The sequence below is a fragment of the Elaeis guineensis genome, chromosome 2 (assembly GCF_000442705.2).
Source record: "Elaeis guineensis isolate ETL-2024a chromosome 2, EG11, whole genome shotgun sequence".
Classification (NCBI taxonomy): domain Eukaryota; kingdom Viridiplantae; phylum Streptophyta; class Magnoliopsida; order Arecales; family Arecaceae; genus Elaeis; species Elaeis guineensis.
The window spans coordinates 104913808-104927426 of NC_025994.2; the positions used below are offsets into that span (position 1 = coordinate 104913808).

The 13619-nt window shown below is 49.5% G+C and overlaps 1 pseudogene; it reads left to right on the top strand.

Moving 5' to 3' along the window:
• The first annotated feature begins 1335 nt into the window (after positions 1-1335).
• LOC140855353 (beta-hexosaminidase 3-like) overlaps positions 1336-13619 on the top strand; it is a 22121-nt pseudogene continuing 9837 nt past the window's right edge.

The following is a 13619-nucleotide window of genomic DNA, read 5'->3' on the forward strand; positions in this document are numbered from 1 at the left end:
GTCCTCTTTTCATTCGGCCTTTCGGTAGCTCTTTGATTAACACTTCTGTCGGTATTGCAGGGACACCTCCAAGAATGCGGCCGACTGACGCCGAGATTCGGCAATTTGCAATAAGGAAGAGGCCAACATCGGGGGCAGGACCTTCGCGCCCTCCGAAGAAGCCTACTCCAGCGGCGCCGACCGTGGAAGCGTCGGCGATCGATCAATCGGAGCCGGTCATAGCGCTCACGGCTCCGACGGCGCGTACGGAGGAGAGGCCGATGGAAGAAGCGGCCGAAGGAACATCGACGGCCTCATCGGTGGTGTTGGAGCCGGATGACGTTCGGGAAATCGAACATCATCCGGCGACGTTTGTGGCCGCAACGGGAGGTGCTGGTTCAACCTCGAGCATCCCCTCGCTGCCGGTTCCGTCGGTCGGGGCGGCCGATCGAGGGAAAGCCCCGATGGACCCCGCGGACGAAACAACGTCGGGGAGTCGCACTGTGCCGCCCAGCGCACAGTTACTCGAAGGGACGTCGGCGTTGGCCGACCACAACCTGGCCAGGAGGTTGTGCCAGGGAATCCTCCTCCCTGCCGACGTGGAGGCGTTGAGGTCTCGGCAAGTGACCGAGATGCTGTCGTCGTTCTACCCGACCATGGTCGAGGTAAGCTTTGTTCCGCATCCTTTTTCCTTAGTGTTCTCGTCAATTTATTTTTCTGACGAAATACTTGTGTCGGCAGCTGATCTACACCATGTCGGAGCTTGAAGCCAGATACCGGAGGTTCGGGAACGTCCGGGCGGCTTGGAAGGAGAGGTCGGCGGCGGTCGAAGCCGACAAAGCAATGCTGGTCGACCACTTGAAGCAGTCGGCCGATCGGGAGGCCAAGTTGGTAGACGAAGTCTCCCGGCTCGGGGCCGAACTAAGGTCGGCCAAAAAGGAATCCAAACGCAAGGGCCGGATGATGCATCGTCTGCGGCGCGAGTGGGATGGCGTTGCCGCCGAACTCCAAGGCGAGCGTGAGCAGCTTCGGGTCAGCCTGGAGAGGCTCGCCAAAATCGAGGAGGACCTATCGATCACCCAGGCCGACGCCGACATAGCGAAGGCAGAAGCAGAGTCGGCAAAGGACTCGCTCGGCCGGGCGGAGGAGGAAGCAAGGTCGGCAAAGGAGTCGGCCAGTCGGGCGGTGGAGGACTTCCGGGCCTTCGACCAGTACCGGGAGGCGATGCTCGAGTCGGGCTTCGCGTCGTACCGGGTGGGGTACGAGGACGGTCGGGATGCGGTCCAGGCCTTGTACCCGGAGCTGGACCTCAGCAGTATCGTCCCACCGGGGGCCGAGGAGCAAGCCACCGAGGAGATGGCCGACCAGCCATCGGGAGGCGTCGCCGTAGCGGAGGAAGCTGTCCCGGAGCAAGTGGCGCCGACTGCCAGTCCCCCGCCGATCGATGGTCCTGCTTCGGCCATCGACCCAGCACCGATCGTGGTCGACACACCGGTCATCCCCGATCTTCCGTCGGTCGAGGAGATCAACTCAGAAGGATAATCGGGCCTTGCCGACCTTAGCTTCTTTTGTCTTTTCTTTTTTTGGAATACTTGTAATCGGGCTTCGACCCAACTTTGTAAACTTCCTTTTGACTTTGAATGAAAACTTCCCTTATTTTTTTCTTTGTCTGTTTCTTTCATGTATATTGTTGAATGTCTTCGTGAGTCGCTAACCCATGTAAGTCGCTAACTCACATAAGTCGGTTAGGACGTTCGGCAACTCGTGCCACCACGAAGGTAGAGTAAGTCCCGACTTTGGATCGGCCTTTGATAGTCAAGGTCGTTAGTCGGGCGCGTCTGCTGAGTCGGGAGCCGACCGAACGTGGTAAAGATTCGGTAGTCGGGTCTCCACTGACGCGTTCAGTCGAATGTCGTTCGGCGCATTCAGTCGAGGGAGCACCGATAAGTCGGACCCCGATACCCTTGCGTCGAGTATACTTACTGTGCCTCGCGATATACGGTGGAAGGCCGAATATCTCCCGACCGACCGTAGCCCGGTCGGTAAATCATGAATGCGACTGAGGTCACATTGTGCGATAGACGGTGGTAAGCCGAATATCCTTCGACCGACCGTAGCTCGGTCGGGAGTCGCGACGTCGGTCGCGTAGGCATTTCGCCTTTCTTTGGTCGGGGCCCGATTGGTATGTCGGCCGATGGTCTGGCCCGAAAGTTCGAACGTAGAAGGAGTGTCAACTCCCGTTAGTACAGATGCATCGGTCCTTGTAAGGGTCTGATGTGTCGTCGAAGGTTGAAGGAGTGTAACTCCCGTTAATACAGATGCATTGATGTGTCACCGACGATAGGATCGTCGGTTTCAGGCGGATACCAAGCCCAAGTCGGCATGTCGGGGCTTGACCTTGGTGAGTGCCGATCGTTAGTCGAAGAGTTAAAACTCCGAGATTTCAAACCGAACTTGTATTCCGATTGGACAATTACAAAGTTCATTGGTAATACAACTTCAAGTTATCGGCATTCCAAGTTCGGGGAATGGGTTTCCCTTCAAGGGTCTCCAGTCGGTAGGCTCTCGGACCATAGGTGTCTGCTACCTTGTAGGGCCCTTCCCAATTTGGAGCCAACTTCTTTTGGTCCAGGGGCTTCGAGACCTCTGCCTTCCTCAGGACTAAGTCACCAGGCCTGAAAAGCTTTGGTCTGACCTTGGCGTTGTAATACCGAGCGACCTTCTGTCGGTACGAAGCCATGCAAATTTGAGCCTCGTCTCGTAGTTCGGGGAGGAGGTCTAGGTCGGCCCTCCGACACTCGGAGTTGTCCGGCTCTTGATACCGCTCGACTCTTGAAGACGGCAGTCCAATCTCGAGCGGGATCATTGCCTCCGTCCCGTAGGCCAAGCTGAAAGGCGACTCTCCGTTCAGAACGCGGGGGGTCATTCGGTAAGCCCACAGAACGGAGCCTAGCTCGTCGACCCAGAGGCCTTTGGCTTCGTTTAGTCGGGTCTTGAGTCCGTGGAGCAAGGTCCGATTGGTCACCTCAACTTCGCCGTTGGACTGGGGGTGCCCGACTGAAGTCAGTCGGTGTGTGATGTGGAACCTGGCGCAGAAGTCTCTGAAGTCTTGGTTGTCGAATTACCGCCCGTTGTCGGTGATGATAGTATGCGGCAACCCGAACCTGAAGATGATGGACTTTTGGATAAAGTCCTCCATCTTCCGCTCGGTGATCTGCGCCAATGGTTCGGCCTCCATCCATTTGGTGAAGTAGTCGATGGCGACAACTATGAACTTTCTCTGACCCGACGCTGGAGGAAAAGGACCGAGAATGTCGACCCCCCACTGGGCGAAGGGCCATGGAGCGACAATAGGAGCAATTTGGCTGGCCGGTTGGTATTGAATGTTGGCGTACTTTTGACAAGGTTCGTACCTCCGGACCAACTCGGCTGCGTCCTTCCTCATGGTAGGCCAGTAGTAACCTTGTCGCAGGACTTTGTAGGCCAGAGACTTGCCCCCCAAGTGATTTTCGTAAATTCCCTCGTGCACCTCTCGGAGAGCGTAGTCGGCGTCGGTCGGTCCCAAGCACCTAAGTAAGGGGAGGAAGAACGACCTCTTGTAGAGTCGGCCATCCAAGATTACATATTGGGAGGCCGACCACCGGAGCCGCTTGGCCTCCGCGGGATCCTCGGGACCGATCCCGTCGGTCAGATACCGAACGATCGGGTCCATCCAACTTGGTTCGACCGTCAGCTGCTGTACTTCTTCGACCTGATCGATGCTCGGCTGCTCGAGGGTCTCCACGAACATCCGACCCAAAGAGTCGAAGGCCGAAGTCGCCAGTCTGGAGAGTGTGTCGGCACGGGCGTTCTCCGACCTAGGGATGTGAAAAATTTTAAAATACCTGAGGCGTGCCATGAGGTCCTTCACTTTCTGAAGGTATTTGACCATGGTCGGATCTCGTGCCTCGAATTTGCCCTTGACCTGTCCCACGATCAGCTGAGAGTCGGAGAATGCCCGGAGGCTGTCGACGCCCAGTTCCCTCGCCATCCTCAAGCCAGCGAGGAGTGCTTCGTATTCGGCTTGGTTGTTGGAGGCCTTGAAGTCGAATCGGAGGGCGTACTCGGTGACCACCCCATCCGAATTCGCGAGCAGGAGCCCGACCCCGCTCCCTTGAGCGTTTGAAGCTCCGTCGATGTGTAGTACCCAGGTGGAGACCGGATCTGGCTCGGGATCCGCGTCTCATCCCGGGTCTTCAGCTCCCGACCCTTGGTCGGTTGTCGGGCACTCGGTGATGAAGTCGGCCAAGACCTGAGCCTTCAAGGCAGACCGTGGTCGGTACTGAATGTCGAACTCGCTGAGCTTCATCGCCCACTTTGCCAGTCGTCCAGATGTATCCGGTCGGCGCAATATCGCCCTCAGGGGCTGGTTGGTGAGGATCACTATGGCATGAGCCTGGAAGTATGGACGGAGTCGTTGCGCGGAGACGGTCAGGGCGAAAATCATCTTTTCCGTCTTCGAATATCTGGCTTCGGCGCCGTGGAGCACCTTGCTGATGTAGTAGATAGGCTGATGGGTTCGGTTCTCATTTTCTCGGACGAGCACCGAACTGATTGCCTCAGAAGATGTGGCCAAGTAGAGATACAAGGTCTCCCCGACCTGTGGCTTTACGAGCAACGGCGGGGAAGCCAAGTACTTCTTTAGGTCTTCGAAGGCCCGTTGGCACTCATCCGACCAAGAAAAACCATTTGCCTGGTGCAAAGTTTTGAAAAATGGGAGGCACCTTTCAGCTGATCGAGAAATGAATCGGCTAAGAGCGACGATTTTTCCGTTCAGCTGTTGGACCTCCTTCTTGGTGTTCGGATGACGCATGTCGAGGATTGCCTTTATCTTCTCAGGGTTGGCCTCAATCCCTCTCTGAGAAACGAGGAACCCGAGGAACTTCCCTGAGGTCACCCCAAAAGCGTACTTGGTCGGGTTGAGCTTCATTCGGTGTCGTCGTAGGGTGCAGAAGGTCTCCTCGAGATCCTGAACATGATCCGGGATCTGCGCACTTTTTACCAGCATGTCGTCCACGTACACCTCCATGTTGCGCCGATCTGATCTTTAAAGACCTTATTGACGAGTCGCTGGTAGGTGGCGCCGACGTTCTTCAGTCCGAAGGGCATCACCCGATAACAGTAGAGGCCCTTGGGAGTCACGAAGGCAGTATGCTCCTCATCCTCAGGCGCCATCCGGATCTGGTTGTATCCGGCGAAGGCGTCCATGAAGCTGAGCAGTCAAAATCCGGACGTCGCGTCCACCAGCTGGTCGATCTTTGAAAGTGGAAAGCTATCTTTTGGGCAGGCTCGGTTCAGGTCGGTATAGTCGATGCAAATCCTCCACTTCCTGTTGGCTTTTTTGACCATGACAACATTGGCGAGCCAATCGGGATACGTGGATTCTCGGATGAAGCCCGCTTCGAGTAGCTTGTCCACTTCTTCGTCGATGGCCCTCTGCCTCTCTGGAGTGAAGGACCTTTTCTTCTGCCTCACCGGCCTCATCGTCGGGTCGATGTTGAGTCGGTGGGTTATTGTTTCTGGGGGGATGCCCGACATGTCCGCTGTCGACCAAGCAAATATGTCGGCGTTGGCCGTCAGCAGCTCCGCCAATCGTCGTCGTTCGGGGTCGGGCAGTTGAGACCCGACCCAAACCTTCCGGTCAGGATTTTCCGCTATCGGGATCGCCACGAGCTGCTCCGCCGGCGAACCTCGTTCTTCCTCCTCCCGCTGGTCCAGCTTGTCGATCGTCAGGAAGCCCTTCGACTCGTCGTTTTGAGCGAAGATCTGGAAGCATCGTCGGGCGAGCTGTGATCCCCGCGCATTTCCCCGACCCCATTTTTGGTCGGGAACCGAACGAGGAGATGGTACGTCGAGACGATTGCCTTGAGGGCGTTTAGTTCGGATCGTCCAAGTATGGCATTGCAGGCCGAAGGCACTTGGACGACCGCGAAAGTTAAGTGGACCGTGCTTTGTCGTGGTTCGGTGCTGGCCGTTACAGACAGGGTAATTTCTCCTTCCGTCGTGACAGCGTCTCCGGCAAAGCCGATCAAGGGCATAGAGACCCTCTTCAGTCGGTCGGTTGACAGTTGCATCCGGGAGAAGGTCGAGTAAAACAAAACATTTGTCGAACTTCCATTATCAACAAAAATTTTTTTTACATCATAATTCGCTATTGTTGCCGAAACAACAACAGCATCGTCGTGGGGAGTTTGGATGCCCCGAACGTCTTCCTCCGTAAAAGTGATTACGTCGTCCGGGCACGGCTTTTTCGTCGGCTCCCCCTCGCGGATGTCCCCGGGCCCGGTCGCTTGGAGATCATGTTGATGACTGCGGCCGTCGGCTGATTAGTCGCCGCTTCTTCAGTCGGCTTGGGTCGTCGATCGGCAACTGGTTGAGTCGGCGGGTCCTTCCAAAATTTACCGAGATACCTCCGGCGAATGAGGGCTTCAATCTCATCCTGAGCTGGATGCACTGCTCGGTGTTGTGGCGTGGCCTCGGTGAAATCGACAGTACTTCCGACGGTCGAGGCCTTTTGCCTTCAGAGGCGGAGGCCGTCGCAGGTATTCCTCCCCCTCGATCTCCATTAGAATCTGCGCACGAGGAGCGGAGAGAGGAGTGTAGGAGTCATACCTGGGGCGTGCTGGCCTTGGAGTCTGTTGTCGGGGTGACTTTTGGATTCGTCGGGGTGGCGAGACCCGACTATCGGTCGGGGGCCCGCTGGGTTCGGCGGGTTCTCGACCCTTCCTTGCTTCTCCTTCGGGCCTCTGGGCTCGGCCAAGCGTCGGTCGGATGCTCCTTCGTCGTGCGCATGTACTTGTATGCGCGCTCCAGTAGCTCGGCGTACGTCCGGGGGGGTCTTGTCCAGAGAGTAGGTGAATCGGGACGCCCTCAGCCCCCGCTTCATGGCTGAGATTGCCATGTCTTCGTTGAGGTCCCGGACCTCAAGCGTGGCCGTGTTGAATCGTGCCACGAAGTGTCGGAGCGTCTCATTCTCCCCTGTTTGAGGGAGAAAAGGCTGTCCGACGTTCGCGGCGGCTTCCGGCTGGTGCTGAAGTGGGCCACGAAAGTGCTCGAGCTGTCCGAAGGAGTGGATACTTCCCGATCGAAGACCGGAGTACCAGGCCCTGGCAGCCTTGCGGAGCGTGGCGGGGAAGCCGATGCAAAAAAGAGCGTCGGTTGCCCCTGGATCGTCATGAGAGCTTTGTAGCTCTCAAGGTGGTCGATCGGGTCGGTGGAGCCGTCGTATGGCTCCAGTGTGGCATCTTGAACCGACTGGGAATCGGTTCGTCGAGAACTAGTCGGGAGAGAGGTTGGGCGGTCTGGAAGTCGACGTCATTCGAAGACTTCTGGCCGTCCACCTGCAACTGCGCGAGCCGGCGGTCGATTTCCTCGAACCGGCGCTCGTAGTCGTCCGCCGTCGGTGCTGGGAGACCCCAGGAGTGGAGTCTCCGAAAGATTCCGAAGGGAGGCGGACGGCGTTCGCGGCCTTCTCCTTCCTCGCCCGTTCCAGCAGGGAAGGAGAGGGCTGCTGGGACCGTCGGTCGTCGCGCCATGGCCGTCCCTCCTCCTCTCCGTGGGAGCTGTTGGGGCGCTCGCGCGGAGGCGACGGGGATCGGCGCGGTCGTCGGCGGCTGCTCCTGGAGGGCATCGGACGGGCCGCCGGTTGTTGCTGGAGGCTCTTGACTGCGTCCGTCAGTACGGTCATCTGCCGTACGATGGCCGCGATCTGCGCCTCCGTGGTCACTGCGGGGCGTGGAGAGCTGGGCTCCGCCGCCGATGGTGGCGGGGAGGCCTCTTCCCGACGGGAAGAGCGCCTCGCCGACCCGGTGATCCTCGATCGTTGGGCTCTTGTCTTTGTCATCGTTTTTCTCCCCTACCTGGCGCGCCAATCTGTTGCGGCCAATCGCCTCGTCGTCCGATCGCGGGGAACGTGCGCCTGCAAAAAAGGGAAAGTCCACACTGACCGGAGGCGGCTCCGGCGGGACCCTCCGACGGTCAAGTCAGAGAGGTGACTGGGCAACAGTGAAATGAAGACAGAGAGCTCAATCGAGAGAGAGAGAGAGAGAGAGGAGCGAGCCTGTGGATTCAAAGTCGAGAAGTGGCCAGATCCCTTGCACTGTTGCCTTCCCCGATTTATATAGTGGAGCACGGTATGGCGCCGTCATTAATGGCGCGGACAATTGAGGAATTGTCAACTCACTGTAGACTGTCAGAGTCGCCGTAAAAGTGTCATGTCGCCGTGAGGCTGTCAAATCACTAGGGTTGACAATGCCCTGGCGGGACAATGCTCCTAGGTGGCCGTGCCGCATGTTGCTGTCAGGACTGACAAGCTCTGCGGCTGTACGGCGATCGGAGGAGTCGACCGACCCTAGGTCGGCGGCCAGCTGAGTGGCGTCGGGGGAGATTCGGGCCCCTCTGTTGGTCGGCGAGTCTTACGTGAGTCGGCCATCAGACTTCTAGGTTCGGTCGGTCGGGAAAAGTATGCCCGACCGACACATCCTCAGTCGGTTGTGGGCCGTTAGTTGGCCGGTGATGGCGCCCGTCGGTCGGTCGCTCCGGCTGTCGGTCGGTCATCGGTCCCTCCGCCGTCGGTCGGTCGGTCGGTCCCTCCGGTCGTCGGTCGGTCGGTCGGTCCCTCCGGCCGTCGGTCGGTCGTCGGTCGGTCCCTCCGGCCGTCGGTCGGTCGGTCGGTCCGGCTGTCCGTCGGTCGGTCGGTCGGTCGGTCCGACTGTCCGTCGGTCTGTCGGTCGGTGGGTATTCCCCAACATATACTATGTATAATATTTTTGCAGAATATCTGTATGAATATGAGGATAATAGTACTGGTAAAAGTGTAAAGTTTTTAATTCAAGATTAAGCAAGACTGGTTCCTTTACAATATAAAGGTAGGATGAGTCATTTTGATGATGTATTAGGTATCTTTTCTGAAATTTGGCACTTTAGATAACAGTTAACATACCATGAATGTATTGTCTCTTTTCGTGTGATGGTGCAATTTGTGTTGATATTAATATAGATTCTACTGGAAAGCTATTTGTTTTTTTCTTTTTCGGTCATCAAAAAACTATTTGTTGAAGTGTTATTCTTCTACTATTTGGATTGCTATACAACATAGCTGTTAGAAAACCAAGTAATAGCACATTAATGTGCAGCATGAGTCCTATGAGATTGATACCTGATCTACAAAAGTGCTAGAAGTATTATTTGGGCAAAATTAGATTTTAAAAGAAAACCAAGTAATAGCACATTAATGTGCAGCAGGAGTCCTAATGAGATTGATACCTGATCTACAAAAGTGCTAGAAGTATTATTTGGGCAAAATTAGATTTTAAAAGGGCTAGGACCCAATCACTTAAACTGTGACTGTAATAAGTAGGTAGAACAACCTGTCAGTGATCTCCAAAAAAAAAGAATGCTTATTGTCACGCAAAATGAATATATTTCTCATTTATATTTTGAATATAAAGATATGGTTCATGCTTCTCTATACTGCAATTTTTTAATTCTTTAGTCTGAAATGTATCATGGTTGATGTGCAGCTGAACTATGGAATTGATGAATCCTACAAATTATCTGTTCCCACAACTGGAAATCCCTTATATGCACATATTGAGGTAGGTACAAATTTGATCCTATTTTCAAAATTTTTTGTTTTGTCATCAACAGGTTTATTTTAAAAATATAAAAACTTCTTGTGGAGTGGAGTGCCTTTCTTTTTCCTGGGTGGATGAGTGGGTTGGAGGGGAGTGGTGCAATCTGGGTTTATGGAAGCTACGAAGACTCATAGGCACTAACTAGTAGGTTTGCTAAATTAGCTAGACAGTATGAATAAAGAAGCTTGGCGCCTCATGCACCAAAAAAAAAAAAAAAAAATAGAGGGAAGCTTGGTGCCTGACAAGTTGTATTGTTCCTTTTGGCTCTTAACTCATGACTCCAGATTTCTGTCTCAGCTTTCATTATTGTCTGTTTCCTTTCTTTTCCTGCCATCTTCATAAACTAGAATGTCTTCCATTATATTGCTCATCTGGAGGAGAGAAATCTTTATAAGGTGCTTCTTATAATTGCCTGCTGTGTTGCAGTGTGACAGCATGCTTAGTAAATCAACTATACAAAAAGATGATCAATGATAGCATGATTTACTAGTAATAAGGGATTGTTTTATATCCAGTTTCTCAACCACACTTTAATGCTATCAGTTCTTTTTGAGTTTGGGCTTTGGTGCTTCAGTATGCTATCCTTCTGTAGCACAACAAGGCATCAAAATATTCTCATAATTCCTAAAGGTATGTTTTATGTCTAGTTGGAAGAAAACAATTGCCAAGGCAATTTGCATGATAGTGGAGAATAATTATGAGAACGAACCTAAAAAATTCTGAGGACTTAAAGGTGGGGAAGATTTTGTACTCATGACATTAATTCTTTGAATGTTGAATGCACAGAAATGTCACTTATTCGTACATTCTAAAAGAAAAATAGTCTCTCAATAAACATATGCCTACTTAATATGATAATACTTATTGCAGGCTCAAACAGTTTTTGGAGCACTTCATGCTTTGCAGGTAACTTACAAGCATTCATCCCATAACTGATGTTACTGGTAAATGCATTAGTGTAATATTTGCAGCCTTTTCCTAGAAGTTCTGCTAACCAGACTTCAAATGCTGTGCAGACGTTTAGCCAATTGTGTTATTTTAATTTCACCACCAGGGTTATTGAACTTCATTTGGCTCCTTGGACTATTTTTGATCAGCCAAGGTTTTCTTATCGTGGACTTCTAATTGGTGAGTTACCATCTGACAGATACTTGCTTCTACTTGTTAACTATTAGTATTCTATAATTTATCTTGTAAATTTTGAAATAAACTATTTCTGAATTCTAAATGATAAACAATGCTTCAGAAGGTCTGACTTTATTCCTCTCTCTCTCTCTTTTCTCTCTCTCTCTCGCGTGCACACTAAAAAATGATATAACTATTCTCGTTCTGTATTCTATGATGCTTGAAATGTCTCAATGTCGGGATTTTACCTAACCAGTGGGACCTATAATGCTGTGTCTCACCACCTTGCCTGCTCCATCCTCTTTGTCATTTTAATCTGAAGATGGCTTTAGTGCTGATATGTGCATGATATCAGACTCAATTGCTTTTAGAGTCATTATCATGATTTGCAAGTCATCAAGGAGATACATGAGTGAGCCTGAATCATTCACAGAAGCCCAAAAATAATTGACCTCCTGGTTGACCTTGTTGAAGTCTAGGAATGAGAGGCATAACTATTTCTGCATATACTATCAGAGCCACACCAAGCTTTTGCTGTCACAAAAACCTGTATTTTAACATGGAAATTGTTAGCCATCAACTTGATCTGCATTCATCTGTGATCTCAGATGCAGACTGTGCATCTGAAAGTTAACTACTGTTGTATGGACCAAGGCATCCAACCAAGATATATTCACAGGCTTCCAAGTGTATCCAAGTGCTTCTACAGTTGGACCAATCCATGGCAAGCTTGCTGCAGCTATTCTGGAAATTATGCTGGCTCATACAATTCTCTTGGATAATGCTTGCATAATTCCTCAAAAAAGTTTAAATTGATGGTTTATATAATGGAGTTTGTGTTTGCTTCCTTGAGTCAAGAATAAGCATTCTGTCTTTCATTCCTTGGATGCAATTCTAACATGAATGCAATTGATTTTGATGGCTAATATCAAACGTCCATTCTGACTTTGTACACCAATACTATGACATGTCCAAGAAGTTCTGCCACCAATAGGATCCGGATATCATACGAGTAAGATGAAATGTGTTTCACATTGAACAAAATGTTTCACTATTAACGAAATGTGGCTTTGACCTTCTCCTTTTCTAAATAATACTTTTAAAGCTCAATTCATTTTCTGCATGTTTTAGAAATTGACTAGCCAGATGTACCAATTTTATGAATAAATTCTAGGGCTGTATGTGGAAGATTATAAATCAAAATTGCAAACTCTTCTAGTTTTAAAATGTTTGAATTTTTGAGAGCCGCAAACTTCTAGAAGTGCTTGGTTCTGAAAAGGATAAGAGTTGAAAATGGGAAAAGATGCAAGATGATAAGGAGGGAGAAAATGAATTTAGAAGATTCTATTCAAAATAGAATTTTAATTTCACGATTTTAGGATGTTTATAAAACTTCTGTTGCACGAGAAAATAGCTACATTATGAAATCATAGCTTCGAATATCAAAACCATACCCATGTGTCATTAAACTTGCTTCATGATCTGTATGGCTACTTTTAATGCTTATGTGCCTATTAATGTCATATTTCTTAGTAAAAGTTTCCTAAGGTGAACATATGCTTCGTTAATATGTCTTTCATACCAAAGGCCTCCTATGGATATTGAGAGTGCATATATTTTTCAATAGTGGAAACAAGAACATAATGAATTGAATGTGAGAAGATAAACCATAAATATGCTATCCATCAAAAGATTCTTCAAAATTTTCTCTGGCTGACTCCTGGTAGATGAGCATGATGTGTTTGTAGTGACACTGTAGAGATAATATTTGAAATAGTTATTATAAAAGCAATAACATTCATATCATGAATGAGCCCCGATGAATTATATGGGGTAGATGCTAGATGTCATGCAATTTAGTTACATCTGTATTGTTTTCTCGATTACAGCATCTTTCGATGATAGAAAGATAAACCTATGATCGTACAGAAAGGATTTGAGCCTAAATTAGAAAGATAAACCTATAATCTTACAGAAAGGATTTGAGCCTAAATTTTATGTCAATCTCCATTATGTGATGCACCATTAAAAATGAGAATCCACCCCATTGATCTCAATCTGCATCTTGCAATACGTCTAGATGCTTAAAAACAAGTTTTTGCAGTTGCTGAACAATAATTTGTAAAATTTATGAGGACAGCTGAGGGAGAACAAGATAAATGCCATTGAATCGTATAATTTGATTATTTGGGATGCAATTGATTGATCAGATATAGAATTTAGAAGACAGTGAGCTTGGACCCTTTTAAAACTAAATATTATATCTTGCCCTTAAAAATCATCCATTTTATAATCAGTAGAAACATACCTAAAAGCTTTCAAACTATTTGATTATGATTTTAAACATTTTAAACATTATAAATCATAATCAAGGATATAAATTCTCGATCTAAATAACTTATCTTACATGGATGGTATCCAAGTTCAAATCCTATGGTGGGACTCCATCTCAACTGTGTATATTTGTCTGCACATCATGTTATATGCCATGCTACTCTCTCTTACCTACTATTTGACAATTCATTTGCATTTCACTTTTCATTAATAATAAATATACTTTTTTTTTTTGACATTTATCCCAAATATCTACTTTTAATGTTTTCACCTTTAATAGAATGAAAATTTCTCCACCATTTTTATGTGAGCAAAATGATGTTGTTTGCTTTCATCTTTTCAAAAATATACAAAAATAGGACACTTTTGTGCAGGGTCCACAATCTTGGTACGAGTACCATATTATTGGTTCGGTGCGGTACAGATTAGTGCAATACAGTATGCACCATATACCAACATAGCTTTAGAGCCATTTTTATCACTTTTTATCATAATACTCCTTGAAAT